This window comes from Pteronotus mesoamericanus, unplaced genomic scaffold, assembly GCF_021234165.1.
Source record: "Pteronotus mesoamericanus isolate MK-2021 breed Mesoamerican mustached bat unplaced genomic scaffold, CSHL_Meso_final contig_56, whole genome shotgun sequence".
Taxonomy (NCBI): domain Eukaryota; kingdom Metazoa; phylum Chordata; class Mammalia; order Chiroptera; family Mormoopidae; genus Pteronotus; species Pteronotus mesoamericanus.
In genome coordinates, this window is record NW_026555201.1 from 19623152 (window position 1) to 19636335 (window position 13184).

Consider the following 13184-nt stretch of genomic DNA (forward strand, 5'->3'; position numbering starts at 1 on the left):
AAGGAATGAGCAAAGTGCAAATCTACTATGTGCCTAGAAGGATAACTGGAGTGCCACTTATTACTGCCACATCAATCTCAATGACCACAAATGCTTAGGTAATATACAAGCAATCATTTTTTGTTGCGGCTTTGGCTTTCTCTTAGCCTAGGTTACCCAGAAAACAAAGCCTGAGGCAAAAGCTTATGTGAAACTTTTTGTTCGGGAATACAGGGAAGCTGGTGTGAATGAAAAGGAGAAAGAGGCAGAGACGAGAGAGAGCCAAATGATATATTCTGAGCTGACCTTAGTACCACTGGGTATCAAATGCAATCGATTACTTACTCTTGAAGGGCCTCCTTCTAATAGGCCATACTAAACGACTGCGTCTTTGGATGGTCGACGTTGGGAAGAAGAAATTTTCCATTAGCTCTCATCTCCCATTGCTCAAATGATTGCTGCATAAAGTGTTACCCTCCTGGATTTTAACTGTGCATGTGTCTGTTCTGAGCAAGTAAGACCTGTTCTGAGGTCTTATACCGTGGTGGTGTTAGGGAAGCCCTGGGATAGATGAAAGGTGTATCAACTGCATGAAGGGTCAGGTATGATTGGGTAATATTGGAGCCCACATAGAGTTGTTAAAGTGAATGCTCATGTGGACCCATTGGACAAGGACCCCAGAGACAAATGGGTGGCTTAAAATAAATACAAGGTGGGGCAAAAGGAGGTTCACAACTGTTCTTATGGAAAATAATTCAATAAATAATAAATAATAATACAAGAATAAATTCTGTGTTTTACATACAACTGTAAACCTACTTTACCCACCCCTGCATGTAATAGAACTACTGTGTAATTATGTCTTCTCCAAAACAAATCCTCTGACTCCACTTTTTTCATAAATGATAATTGAATTATTCGGATGCTTTAGGTTTGAGACCTTTGAATTATCTGTAACTTCTGCTTCTTCTCACTGTGCAATCACAGTTAGAAGCCGAGTCACGTAGAGTTGAACTACGCATTTTGGCTCTGACATCTGTTATGGCATTTCTATTCCCAATACCATCACTTTAACTCAACTTTGAGCACATTTTGCCTGAAATAGCCACCTGATATTTTCCATACTTTCTGCCTCTTCTTTCTCTTATTCACTCTGAAAACTGCTTGCCAGAATAATCTTCCTAAAGCATCTGATGTTTTTTTCTTCTTCATAACATCAACTGCTTCCAAGATTCTACCAAATTAAATTTAACCTTCTTTCCATAGGACCTAGAACAATCCACATATTAATTAAACCTGCCTTATCAGCCTGGCTCTGTTTTACTAGGACCCATGTACCAAACTGCAGCCAAAATGGATTTCACATGTTTTCTTGGACGACTGTGTTTTCTTGATTTTAGTCCTGGCCCATATTTTCCTTAATCTTAAATGCCCTTCCTACCACTGCTATTTTTCAGAATATTCTCCTGCCTTCAAAGCACATTTTTATGTCACATTAAAAAAAAAATCTTCAGGAAGCCTGGGCAATTAAGCCTGTTATTTTTAATCATTGCTAGTAGCCAGTCTCTTGCCTGGGTGTTCTTCAATTCCTATTTATGCTATTTTTTACCTTCCTTTAAAGAGAGGTGTGTGGGGGAGTCAGGGACATGTGGCTGCTCTATTATCAGAGCCACGGACATGCTGAGTTGCTGTCTAGTTTAAGAGCTTAACTCAAGGAAGGAAAGAGGGAAACTTGGCAGGCACAGGTGAGGGAAATTGAAGGTAATTTTGCTGCAAAGATGCCTATGTTCTGTATTCCTAGATGGAGCTCCTTGATCATACAAGGCTGTAGAAAGATCTTTCTCAGCTGCCATCAGACTATGAAGCATGATTGAGACAGACTGATGATGACCAATTTTGCAAAGACAATGCACTGTAGTAACTGCTGATTTGGACACTGTGGCAGGACTGGGAGGGGTCAGGAGGAATGTGTTCTTCCTTTTCCTGATGCCTTAGGAAGGTAAAGGGGACGGTGAAGCTCATGTGCCAAAAAATGTTTAATTATAAACAAACCCTAAATTTAACTACATTTACAAAATATAGTAAACAATAGTTCAATCAGTAAATCTCGACCACAGCCCTTTAGAGTCATATGAAATATTGTTTAATTGATACCATTTCAAGTACTCAGATATCATTTGTTTTATTTGAGTGGAGTTATTTTGCTAATAACAAAATTGGGAAGAAATGACTTTTATTGCATGTAAGCTGACATTTTGTACTAGCGAGAACATATTTTTGGTAGGGAAAAGATGAAAGCTAAAAATAGTAACCTGGAAAAGTCATTTTTATCAGGCAAATTCTGACTGAGAAAGGTCCTAAAACTCTTGTTTTAAGAAGTGTTTAATCTTAGATCTATTGTTTCGGTCATTTTAAGAAAAGGAACAAGATTGCCTTTTGATATTGATATTGGATATTAAACAAAGTTTCTAGTTTCAAAATAAATATGGCTTTATTTATGAAGAAGAGACCTACTTATAAGGAGGAAGCTGGCTAGTTTTGGCCCGTTTCCCTGGAATCACAATTTCCTATCTGATGGGAATGTGAGGAGCATGATTGTTTATAGTCCAGAAAAGACAGTGGGAAGAAGAAAGGAAACAGCATTGAGGGACTGACCTTTTGACCCAGCAGACAGACACAGAATCCAAGACTTCAGAATTAGGATCACAGGGCATCAGGGTCGCATCTTTCTAAGGCAAATATATATATAAACTTCTGAGTTCTGTGAAGGACGCAGACTCTCTTCCAACCATCTCTTGAGTCCGTTCTGTTTTCTTCATCATTTCTCCTCAGGATAACCGCAACAGCTTCTTAGCTGGTCTCTTTGCCACCAGATTCACCTGGCTTCAGTTCACCCCGCAGTCTGCACTTGGATTAGGACTGGATGACAGAGAATGTCTGTTTTGCTCACCAAGACAGTATCTGGCAATAACATAAATAAAAACATTAAAAAATTAATGAATAAATGTATTTTCCAAAATAATGAATTCAAATAATGCTGCCCCTTTGCTTACAAGCTTTTGTTATACTATTGATTATAGGAAATGTCAACATCCCTCCCCGCCCCTCCCCATCAGCATCAGTGGCCCCTTCCCTGTGTGCTACTGTGCTCCATCACTGCATTGCACTGGTTTGTTGATATGTCACACCTAAACAGTGAGCTCTGTGAAGGTGGAAATTATATCCTCTTTGTCTCTATATATTTAAACTCTTAATATATTTTTGGTGCTTGGTAGGTATTCATTAAATTTTTCTATTTTAAAATGCTATTTAGTAAACAAGTTCATGTTCATTCTACACACCTGAAGCAATTCAAGAAATATCTGTCGAATACCTGTTATAACATTTAAAACTCTGATTTGTGATTATTTTTAGACTTAATATTTCCTTCCACCTGTTATCTTAGTGACTGAGGTTGATTTTTGTTTGCTCATTTTCCCTTTAAAATAGTTTAGCCTTCTTTTATAAAACAACAGTTCAATTCTTTTGACCTTGTTAAACAAGGTTCTTTAGGACTTTTTACATGCAACCCAGCCCCCTTTTCTGGAGAAGTTTTGAAATGCCAGAGATTTTTTGTGTTTTCATGTATCCTTTTTATTTTTATTTATTTAACAATTATTTTATTGTTTATGCTATTAGTTGTCCCAATTTTTCTCCCATTGCCCCCATCTACGCAGCCCCACCCCCAACGCCCGCGGGCAGTCCCCGCACCGTTGTCATTGTCCCTGGGTCATGCATACGTGTTCTCTGACTAATCCTTCACCTTCTTACAACCAGTTCCCACTTCACCCCTCCTCTCTGACAGCTGTCAATCTGTTCCATGTTAAAATGCTGGGTTTTTTTTTTTTGAATTTGTATCTTTGGTTTGATTATGTCACTATCGAATTTGGCCAGTCATAGGATGTGATAGCTATGATAGATTTCTAATTATCTTTCTATTACCACCTTTTTTTCCTCGGGTAATGCAAAAAAGGTGTGTGCCAAGTTACATCAAGTGACTATAGATTTAGTGACATGATTGACAATATGTACCATTTATTTAGTGTTTCTAAATATGCCAGTTCCTATTCTGACTTATTGCTGCATTATTTTATTTAATCTTCATAACAGCTTTGTTAGTTGGTACACTTTACAAGTGAGATCACAAAGGATTCAAAAAACTTCATTATTTCTCTAACCTCACACAGTTAGTAAACAGGAGCACATTAGGGATTTGAACCCCACCCTCTCTGATTCTTGACATCAGATAGTCCCACGACTCCCAGTGTTTCTTATAATTGAATAGTGTACAAATTCCTTGTAAAAAATTTCTTAATGATGCCCTCTCCCCTAAGAATTTCTCCAAAAATCTCAGTTTGAGAAATACTGATTTAAGAAACTAAGGTTTCTTTTTCTATAGAAATGTTTTTCAATTTGAATTATCACTGCAAAAGAGAAGTTTTAGATTTATAACAGGGTAAGATGAATTGTTAAAAGATTTCCATCAGTATAAAAACACAAACTTTAGAAATCTTATGCCTTCACAAATTTGTCCTTGGACTCTGGGATTTTAGGCAATGGCACAACAAACGACCATGTGGGACTAAGGAAAGGGGACCATATTTGCACCTCCCATTCTCTTGTCCATCCCTGTACTGGATGCTGTGGTGCATTCTCCAGATCTGCCTTCAGCACCAAGCCTCTTATTTCCCCAGGGACCAGAAGTGTTGGCTGCCAAGTGTTCACAGCTGATTCCTTCCCCAGGCAATTCTTTTGTCTCTTCAAGGTTACAGCCAATTCCTGCGGCCAGCATGTTTCCTATGGGTAGTTGATGAGAGTGGGAAGGGTAAGTGGGGGTGTGTGGTGGGAAGGCCACAAAAGCCCAGCTCCTTATTCAATGCGGGTCAAATCTGAAGGGCCATTCCAGCTTACGAAAACTCTGAGGGATGGGCTGACGCCTCTGTTGCAATTGTACGGTGGTTTGTCTTCTCCTCCTACCCTGTCCTGCTTCCCTTGCTCCCTTACAAGTGTTGTTCTGACAATACTCTGCAATAAATCATCTTCGTGAAAATCTTTGTGACTTTGGAAACAACTCAAGACAACTTCTGAAGCCACTTCAAGTTGAAGCCAAACAAGGCTGAATGATTTCTATGTATACGCAGCTTTAAGATAAGACTCCTAGGCTTGCCTGTAAAGCAGACTGTTGTCCCTTAAGTTCCTCTATTCCATATTCTGGAAGAGAAACTCTTGACTCTAACACACTACGGGTGTTTACACTCAGTATCTGCAACCATCTACTCATCCTCAGAAACCACCTTACAGAAGTCTGTAATTCTCTGTGGAGGGGAGAATCTGTACAATGCAGTGTGAATTCAACCAGTTTAGGTAAGAAAAAAAGAACCAATGACTTTGTCTGATTTTTTAAATTGACCAAATAAGTAGAATAATTAACACTAAAACTCTACTTTGTATTATGTAGATGGTCTAATATTATAACACGATGTTTAAAAAGTAAGTTTAAAAGTAAGTTTAGTTTAAAAACTAAGAACACGTAGCTAATATTTTGTGAGTGATAAGACAGTATATATCCATAGTAAAAGGTTCTCTGTGAATTTATGTGGAACTAATGACCAATACTTTTATTCCTCAGTAATCTTAAGCAGGAACAATTTGTATTGAGTTCCAGTAGCTGGAGGTGAGCCTGAGTTGCTGAGGAGTAAGAATGTAAGAAATGCAGAGTGCGTATGGGATGCCACACACTTACAATTCGTACTTAGTTTCAGAACATGACTTTGTAAACACTAGAGATTAACGCAAAATAATCATACAGCTTAAATAAATAATTCAAGCCAAAAATTTATCTGTGGCTCAAGTGATCTTATTTGAATCATTTTAGGTTGATTAAAACAAACAAATAATTGTCAAAAACCACTCTTTTTCTTTAAGTTGTACAGTGAACTGAAAAGAAAAAAGTGTATTTGGGGTCACATTTAAGATTTACATACGAACACACTTCTACCTTATGGATACAGTTGAGATAGCAGTCCAATATACAACAAAAGGAGAAATAAATGCACAGTCACCCAACACCAAAATAATTTTAAGTGCTCCTGTATTCCCTTTGTATGGTCACCAAGACATACCTAGATAATCAACAGAATGTAAAAATATTTGTCCTTGTTCATGTCATAAGGCTATGGCAAAGCTAAATGATACACAAATTACTTGCAATGCTAATTATTAGTATTATTATTGAATGGAAGAGAGGAAAACTCTCCTAGCTGGACAAGATGTGGCAGTGGAGAAAAAAATTCAGATGGCGTTCCAGAAGATAATTTCTTTGCATAGTCTTTGCTCACTATGTTTATAGAAGTAAATGTCAAGGTAAGCTTGGCAAGAAACAAAAGAGATGAGTCACATTTCTCCAGTCTCATTCCCAAGATGCTATCTTTTACCTTTCTGAGTATGCACAAGTCTGACACCGGGTTTCTGCTCCTTTATGGGAAATAGCATCAAACACTCAAATAAAAGCAGGACAGTCATTTTTCATACAGGCTTTGTTTTCATTTCTATGACTTGGAAAGACCAAGTTTCCAAACGCAGAAATCAGTGTAGCCGGTCTGCAACTGGAATCCTTGCTTGCACTCTGGACTTTATAAAGCAATTAGTTTTAAACATGCTCTTGGAAGGGAGAGTATAAGCTTTGAATTAAAAGCTTACACATTGCTTTCACATCAAGCAAAACCAGGTTCATTTATAGAGTAGCAAGGTATGAACGAGACTTGTAAAAACCTTGGTTTTTTGTGTTTTCAGTATATTTTTCTATGTTTCTGAGATAGCATCAATATAATCAGTTATGTCATAATCTGCCAAGCCAACAGGTGTTAACATCTAGAAACTGTGCCAGTCCATTTAGAATACATTGACTTTTAAGGTTAAAAATCTTGACTCATAATACTAGTGGAGAAGGTCATTTTATAGTTTCCTTACAGCTTTATAATGAGGATGGTATGACCCTTCCTCAACTTTAATGTCCTGAATCATTGACTAATTTTTTGCTTTTCTTTCACTTCCAATTTTTCCCCAAAATATCTTCTATTTGTCACCTCCATTTCTCCACCTATTTATTCTTTATATCCTTGTGGTCTAAATTCAACCTTTCCTGAAATTGTCTTCATACTCATCAGTTACCTTTTAGGAAATAGATCTAAAGACTTTTTAAGACAGATTTGTTTTTTGTACCTTCTTTTGCCTTGTTGAATGACCTCACTGCCTTGAAACTCTTCCTTTGTTCTCTTAACTCCTGTGACCCTATATAAAACTGATTCTCAAAGCTAACAGATTCAATTTTTTTATTTTGGTCATGACTTACAACCATAAAGTTATTTTTGATTCCTTTCCATCCCTTTTTTGCTAAGCCTTTTCTACTTTTCCTTTGTAATGTTTTATCTCTCTGTCTCTCTCCCTCTTTTTTTTCCTTTCAAATCCCACTGTTACCACCCTTGTTGAAATCCTGTGTCATGATTATTCTTTTCAACTGGTCTCTTTGTGTTCAGTTTTTTCCTCATTCCAACTGTTACTTAACTACTGCTGGATTTTTTTTTCTTCCAAAAACACTTTTTTTTCCTTTGAACAAAATGCTCTATCATGCTCTGTGCTTGGAAGTGGCTGGATTCAAGCCAGTTGGGAATGCATCTGATAATAGAGTCCCCTTAACTAGATAAATATTTCCAGCGAAGATGCAGAGAAAACATGAGTGCTTGTCTTGGATATCCAAAGGTCTGTCCTGAAAAAGTCCAGCCATTGTTAATATAATGAGAATGGTTTGTGTGACATCGAGGTAACCTGGCAGCCAAAGAGAGTGGGCTGGAATGTGCATGCATGAAAAATGAGGACTTCACTGTACCAGTCAGTGGGGGTGTAGATACCATTGAGTGAGTGTGTGCATTGTGTGGTTGTCACATTCAAAATGACTGAGGAAGTAGAACAATGAATCTGCATCAAATTTTGCATTAAGCTTGAATATTCCTCCACGGAAACTATTAGGGTGGTTTAGAAGGCCAAAGCTATGGGCAACTGGTGATTGGCAGCTTCATCCTGACAACGCACCCATTCATGCGTCCTGTCTCATGCACAGTTTTTGGTAAAACATCAAATCACCCAGGTGACTCAGCCCCACTACAGCCCATGTGTGGCACCCTGCGACCTCAGGCTTTCCCGAAACTAAAATCACCTTTGAAAGGGAAGAGAATGCAGACCATCATTGAAATTCGGGAGAATACAATGGGGCAGCTGATGGTGATTGGGAGAACTGTGTGAGATCCCAACGTGCCTACTTTGCAAGGAAACGAGGTATCATTGTCCTCTGTACAATGTTCCTTGCATCTTGTATCTTTTTCAACAAATGTCTCTGTTTTTCATATTATACAGCTTGATGCCATGTGGACAGACCTTGTGGCTACTGAGGTAGGCCAATTTAGTCAGAAGCTTGAAGTTGGATTGTGTGGGTCAAGGCTGTGCAATCAAAGGCAACATGAAGGTTTAGAGGTTGAAATGGAGCCAATGTAGAAATGTGCTGAAGAATATCAGGGGCTCTAGCTCTGACCAGGTGCTCATCGGTTGTAGCATCATCCATCCTGTACACCAAAAGGTTGCAGGTTTGATCCCTGGTCAGGGTACATGCCTACTTTGTGGGTTTGATCCCCTGCCAGGGTGCCTAAAGGAAGCAACCAATAGATGTTTTTCTGTCACATAAATGTTTCTTTTGCTCTCTCTTCCTTCCTTTCTCTAAAATCAATAAATGTATCCTTGGGTGAGGATTTAAAAAAATTAAGAATAGTAGGGGCTCTAATCCAGAAAAAAAACAACAACAACAAGCCAGTATGAGGACAGATGAGGGTAGTTGTCATGGCAGGTGATCAAAGGAAATAGCCACAAATTTTGGTTGTTATATTGCTAGGGACAATGTGGGGAGAGGGGTTAGTGGCTAAGCTGACTGCTATGGTTTCTGTTGTGATTTTGCCTAGGGAGTAAAGTTTCGCTACATGGGCTTGGGAAGAGTCTAAAGAGAAAAATTCTAAAGAGAAAACCTCTAAAGAGAAAACGATTTCCAGGAATTCCTTTATATTAACCTATTTTTTTAACCAAATGGATAGAATAATTTTTCCCCAGCCCATTTCTACATCTTTACCATATTTCTTGTCTAACATGCCCCATGATCTTCTCTGCTTTTATGAATTTTACCTTTTCTTTAAAATTTGTGTTTTATCTGCTCTCAGTTAGTTCTTGGTTCAAAGCAATGAAAGAGAATACTGACTAAAGTAATACTGAAGCCTGCTTTTCCCCGCCCCTCAAAAGGATGGGGAGTCAGAATTTACTAGTAGTGCTCACTAGAAGATAAGGATTAGAGGCTAGAAGATAAGGATTGGAAAAACTGGAACCGAGGAAGCTCTGGAAGGTCAAGAAGAAATAGATACAAATGCTTCATGGCAAGAAGAGCCTGGTAAGGACTTTATCATTGCCACTGCTTATTATACAATAGGCAGCATGATTTATGTGGGGGTAGAGCCACATAAAGATATAGACAGCAAGAGAGTATATCCATTAGCATTTCTCAAACTGATTATTGTATTTTATTACATCCCATTTAAATTTTATTTATATATCTTATATTTTGAAATTTATCTTTTTATTAACCTAGTATATTCTTGTAGGCTGCTCTTGCTGAATGAGGTCTCATATAAATAAAAATACAGAAATATATGTGGAGCATATCTGTGTCAATGCCAGTTGCCACATCTCAGAATAGGCCTCATGTGTACTTTCCCAGTGTTCTGGACATCTTTTATCTGCTGGAAGGGAAAAAGAGTGAGAAATAATACTTAATCCATGCAGCCAAGATTTATCTCTGCCACTCCTTTCCTTTGCCAGAGGAGTTAAATATAGTAAGTCAGTGATTTTTAATTGTCTTCTCTTTCAAATTTTGCGAGAATATCAATAAGGATGTTGGACTATCAGTTATGATTCTACATCTCTTAAACCTGCCTTGGAGTCATTGAAAATACACCCAGACACCAAAATTTGACAATATATAAGTGAAATGTTCATCATCTTGGCCCTAAAACATAAAGATTGTCTGCCCATCGTTGCAGCCACCATATTTTTCAGGACCAGGTTGATCTTCCAGGTGAATGAGGTTCCCTGCCCTGCTCCTCTCACCTGCATATCAAGCAGATTGAACATTATGGAGGTGATTTGAAGATAATCTTAAGATTTATAAACATTTTCTCCATATTTCAGCAGAGAAATAAATCAGAAAGAACAAGGTGAACGGTTAATTTTTCTCTAGGTATCTCTCTTGCTACATTTGTAATAGTAGATTTTCATGGCTTTTTTCTTTTTTACTTTAAATATTTTTTAATTTTTCAATTACAGTTGACATATAATATTTTATTAGTTTCAGGTGTACAACCCAGTGATTAGACATTATATAACTTACGGAGTGATCACCCCCCAAAATCTAGAATCCTTCTGACATGATACACAGTTATTACAACATTATTGACTCTATTCCCTATGCTGTACTCTATAATCCCATGGCTATTCTATAAGTATCGATTTGTACTTCCTATCCCTTCACATTTTCACCCATCCCTTGAAACCCCCTGCCATTTGGCAATCATTGAAATGTTCCCTGTATGTATGAGTCTGTTTTCTGTTTTTCTTGTTTGTTTTTTAGATTCCACATATAAGTCAAATCATAAGGCATTTGTCTTCTTCTCACTGACTTATTTCTCTCAGGACAATACCCTCTAGGTCCATCCACATTGTTGCAGTTGTTAAGATGCCATTTGTTTTTGTGGCTGAGTCATATTCCATTGTATATATGCATAATTTCCTTATCTATTCATCTATTGATGGCTACTTTGGTTGCTTTCATATCTTTGCTGTTGTAAATAATGCTGCAATGAACATATGAATGTATGTCTTTTTGATTTACTGTTTTGGGTTTCTTCAGATAAATACCCAGAATCGGACTTGCTGGGTTCTTCTTTGTTTCTTGTTATAAAGTATTTTGTTTGGTATAAGTATTGCTATGCCAACTTTTTGTTTGTTTATTTCAATTTTCATGAAATATCCTTTTCCATCCCTTTTATTCTATGTCTGTGTCTTTCCATCTGAAGTGAGTCTCTTGTAGTATATGTCAGGGTCTTCTTTTGTTATCCATTCAGCCTCCATATGTCTTTTGATTGGAGCAGTTAATCTATTTGCATTTAAAATAATTGTTGATAGATATATATTTATTGCTATTTTATTATTCACACTTCTGATCCTGCCCCCTCCTCCTTTCTCCCTCCATCCCTCCTCTTCCTTCTTCTTTCCTTCTTCTTTCCTCCTCCCCTTCCTCCTCCCGCTCCTCTTCCCCTTCCTTCTCTTCCTCCTCTTCTCCTTCCTCCTCTTCCTCCTTCTCCCCCTCCTCCTCCTTCTCCCTCTCCCTCTCCTTCTTCTTCTTTCTTCTCCTTCTTCTTCTTCTTCTTCCTTCTCTTCTTTTTAAGACCACTTAATATTTTTTAATACTGGTTTGGCGGTGATGAACTCCTTTAGATTTATATTGTCTGGGAAGCTCTTTATCTGTCCTTCAGTTCTAAATAATAGCTTTGTTGGATAGAGTAATCTTGGTTGTAGATCCTTGCTTTTCAGCACTTTGAATATTTTATGCCAGCCCCTTCTAGTTTGCAGCACTTCTGTTAAGAAGTCAGCTGATAGTCTTATGTGAGCTTCCTTGTAGGTAACTTTCTCTTGCTGCTTTTAAGATTTTCTCTTTGTTTTTATCCTTTTGCATTTTAATTATGATGTGTCTTGGTGTAGGTCTCTTTGGATTCATCTTTTTTGGGACTCTCCATTCCCTGGGCTTGTGTGTCTTATTCCTTCAGCAGGTTAGGAAAGTTTTCAGTCATTATTTCTTCAAATAGGTTCTTAATCCCTTGCTCTCTCTCTTCTTCTGGCACCCTCATGATGCAAACGTTGGTACAATTGAAGTTGTTCCAGAGGCTACTTATATTACTCTCATTTTTTAAAACTCTTTTTTCTTTTTGCTGTTCTGATTGGGTGTTTTCTGCTTCCTTATCTTTCCAATCTCTGAATTCTCTGCTTCATCTACTCCAGTGTTGATCTCCGTATTCTTCATTTCTGATTTTTAAAAATGTTTCCTATCTCAGTTTTTATGTTTATCTTTTTGTCAAAGTTTTCAGTAAGTTCATCTACTCTTCCCTTAAGTTTATTGAACATCCTTATAGCCAGTGTTTTAAACTCTGCATATTGTAAATTGCTTGTCTCCATTTTGTTTAGTTCTTTTTCTGGATTTTTGTTCTGTTCTTTCATTTGGACATGTTTCTTTGTCTCCTCATTTTGGCAGCCTCCTTGTGTTTGTTTCTATGTATTAAGTAGAGCTGCTACATCTCCCAGGCTTGGTGAAGTGGCCTTACGTAGTAAGCATCTTGTAGGGTTCAGTGGCACAGTCTCCCTGTTTACCTGAGTTGGGCACTCCATGTATGTCTACATTCCCCACTTCCCCCACTGTTTGGGCTATGTACACCCTCTTGCTGTAGTTGAATCTTGATTGCTGTGGGCACATCAGTGGGAAGGTTTTAACCCTAGATGGATCAGATGCAAGGGCTGACTGCATCCACTGTGGAGGATTGGCTGTGCAGGGGCCCACCCCATGGAGTAGGACTTACCAGAACCCCTTACTTTAATTCAGCTCATTTTTTTCTGATCCTTGAATTTAAAATACAAGTAAAATGACTAAATTTGTTTCAATTGCCAAGATGAGCTTTAAGTTACTTCATTTTCCTGTATCTTTAAGGAAAACAACCTTAATGTTCATACTAGGATTTTGCTTCTGTATTTAAACTTTGCTTAATAAAAAGTTTCCTTTTTTTATCTTTTCTTCTTTCTGTTACCTCAAACTTTTTCTCTCCTACTCCTCTTTATCCTTTATTCTTTCATCCTTTTCCCCTCCTCCTCCTCTTCCTTCCCTTCCTTTTTCTCTGCCTACTCCCATCTTCCTTGCTCTACTTTTATTATTGAAAAATAAAAGAATATTGACCAAGTGGCTCAGTATTGACTCAGGTTGGACTGTTGTCCCAAGCACCAGGATGTTGCCAGTTTGATCTTCAGTCAGGGCA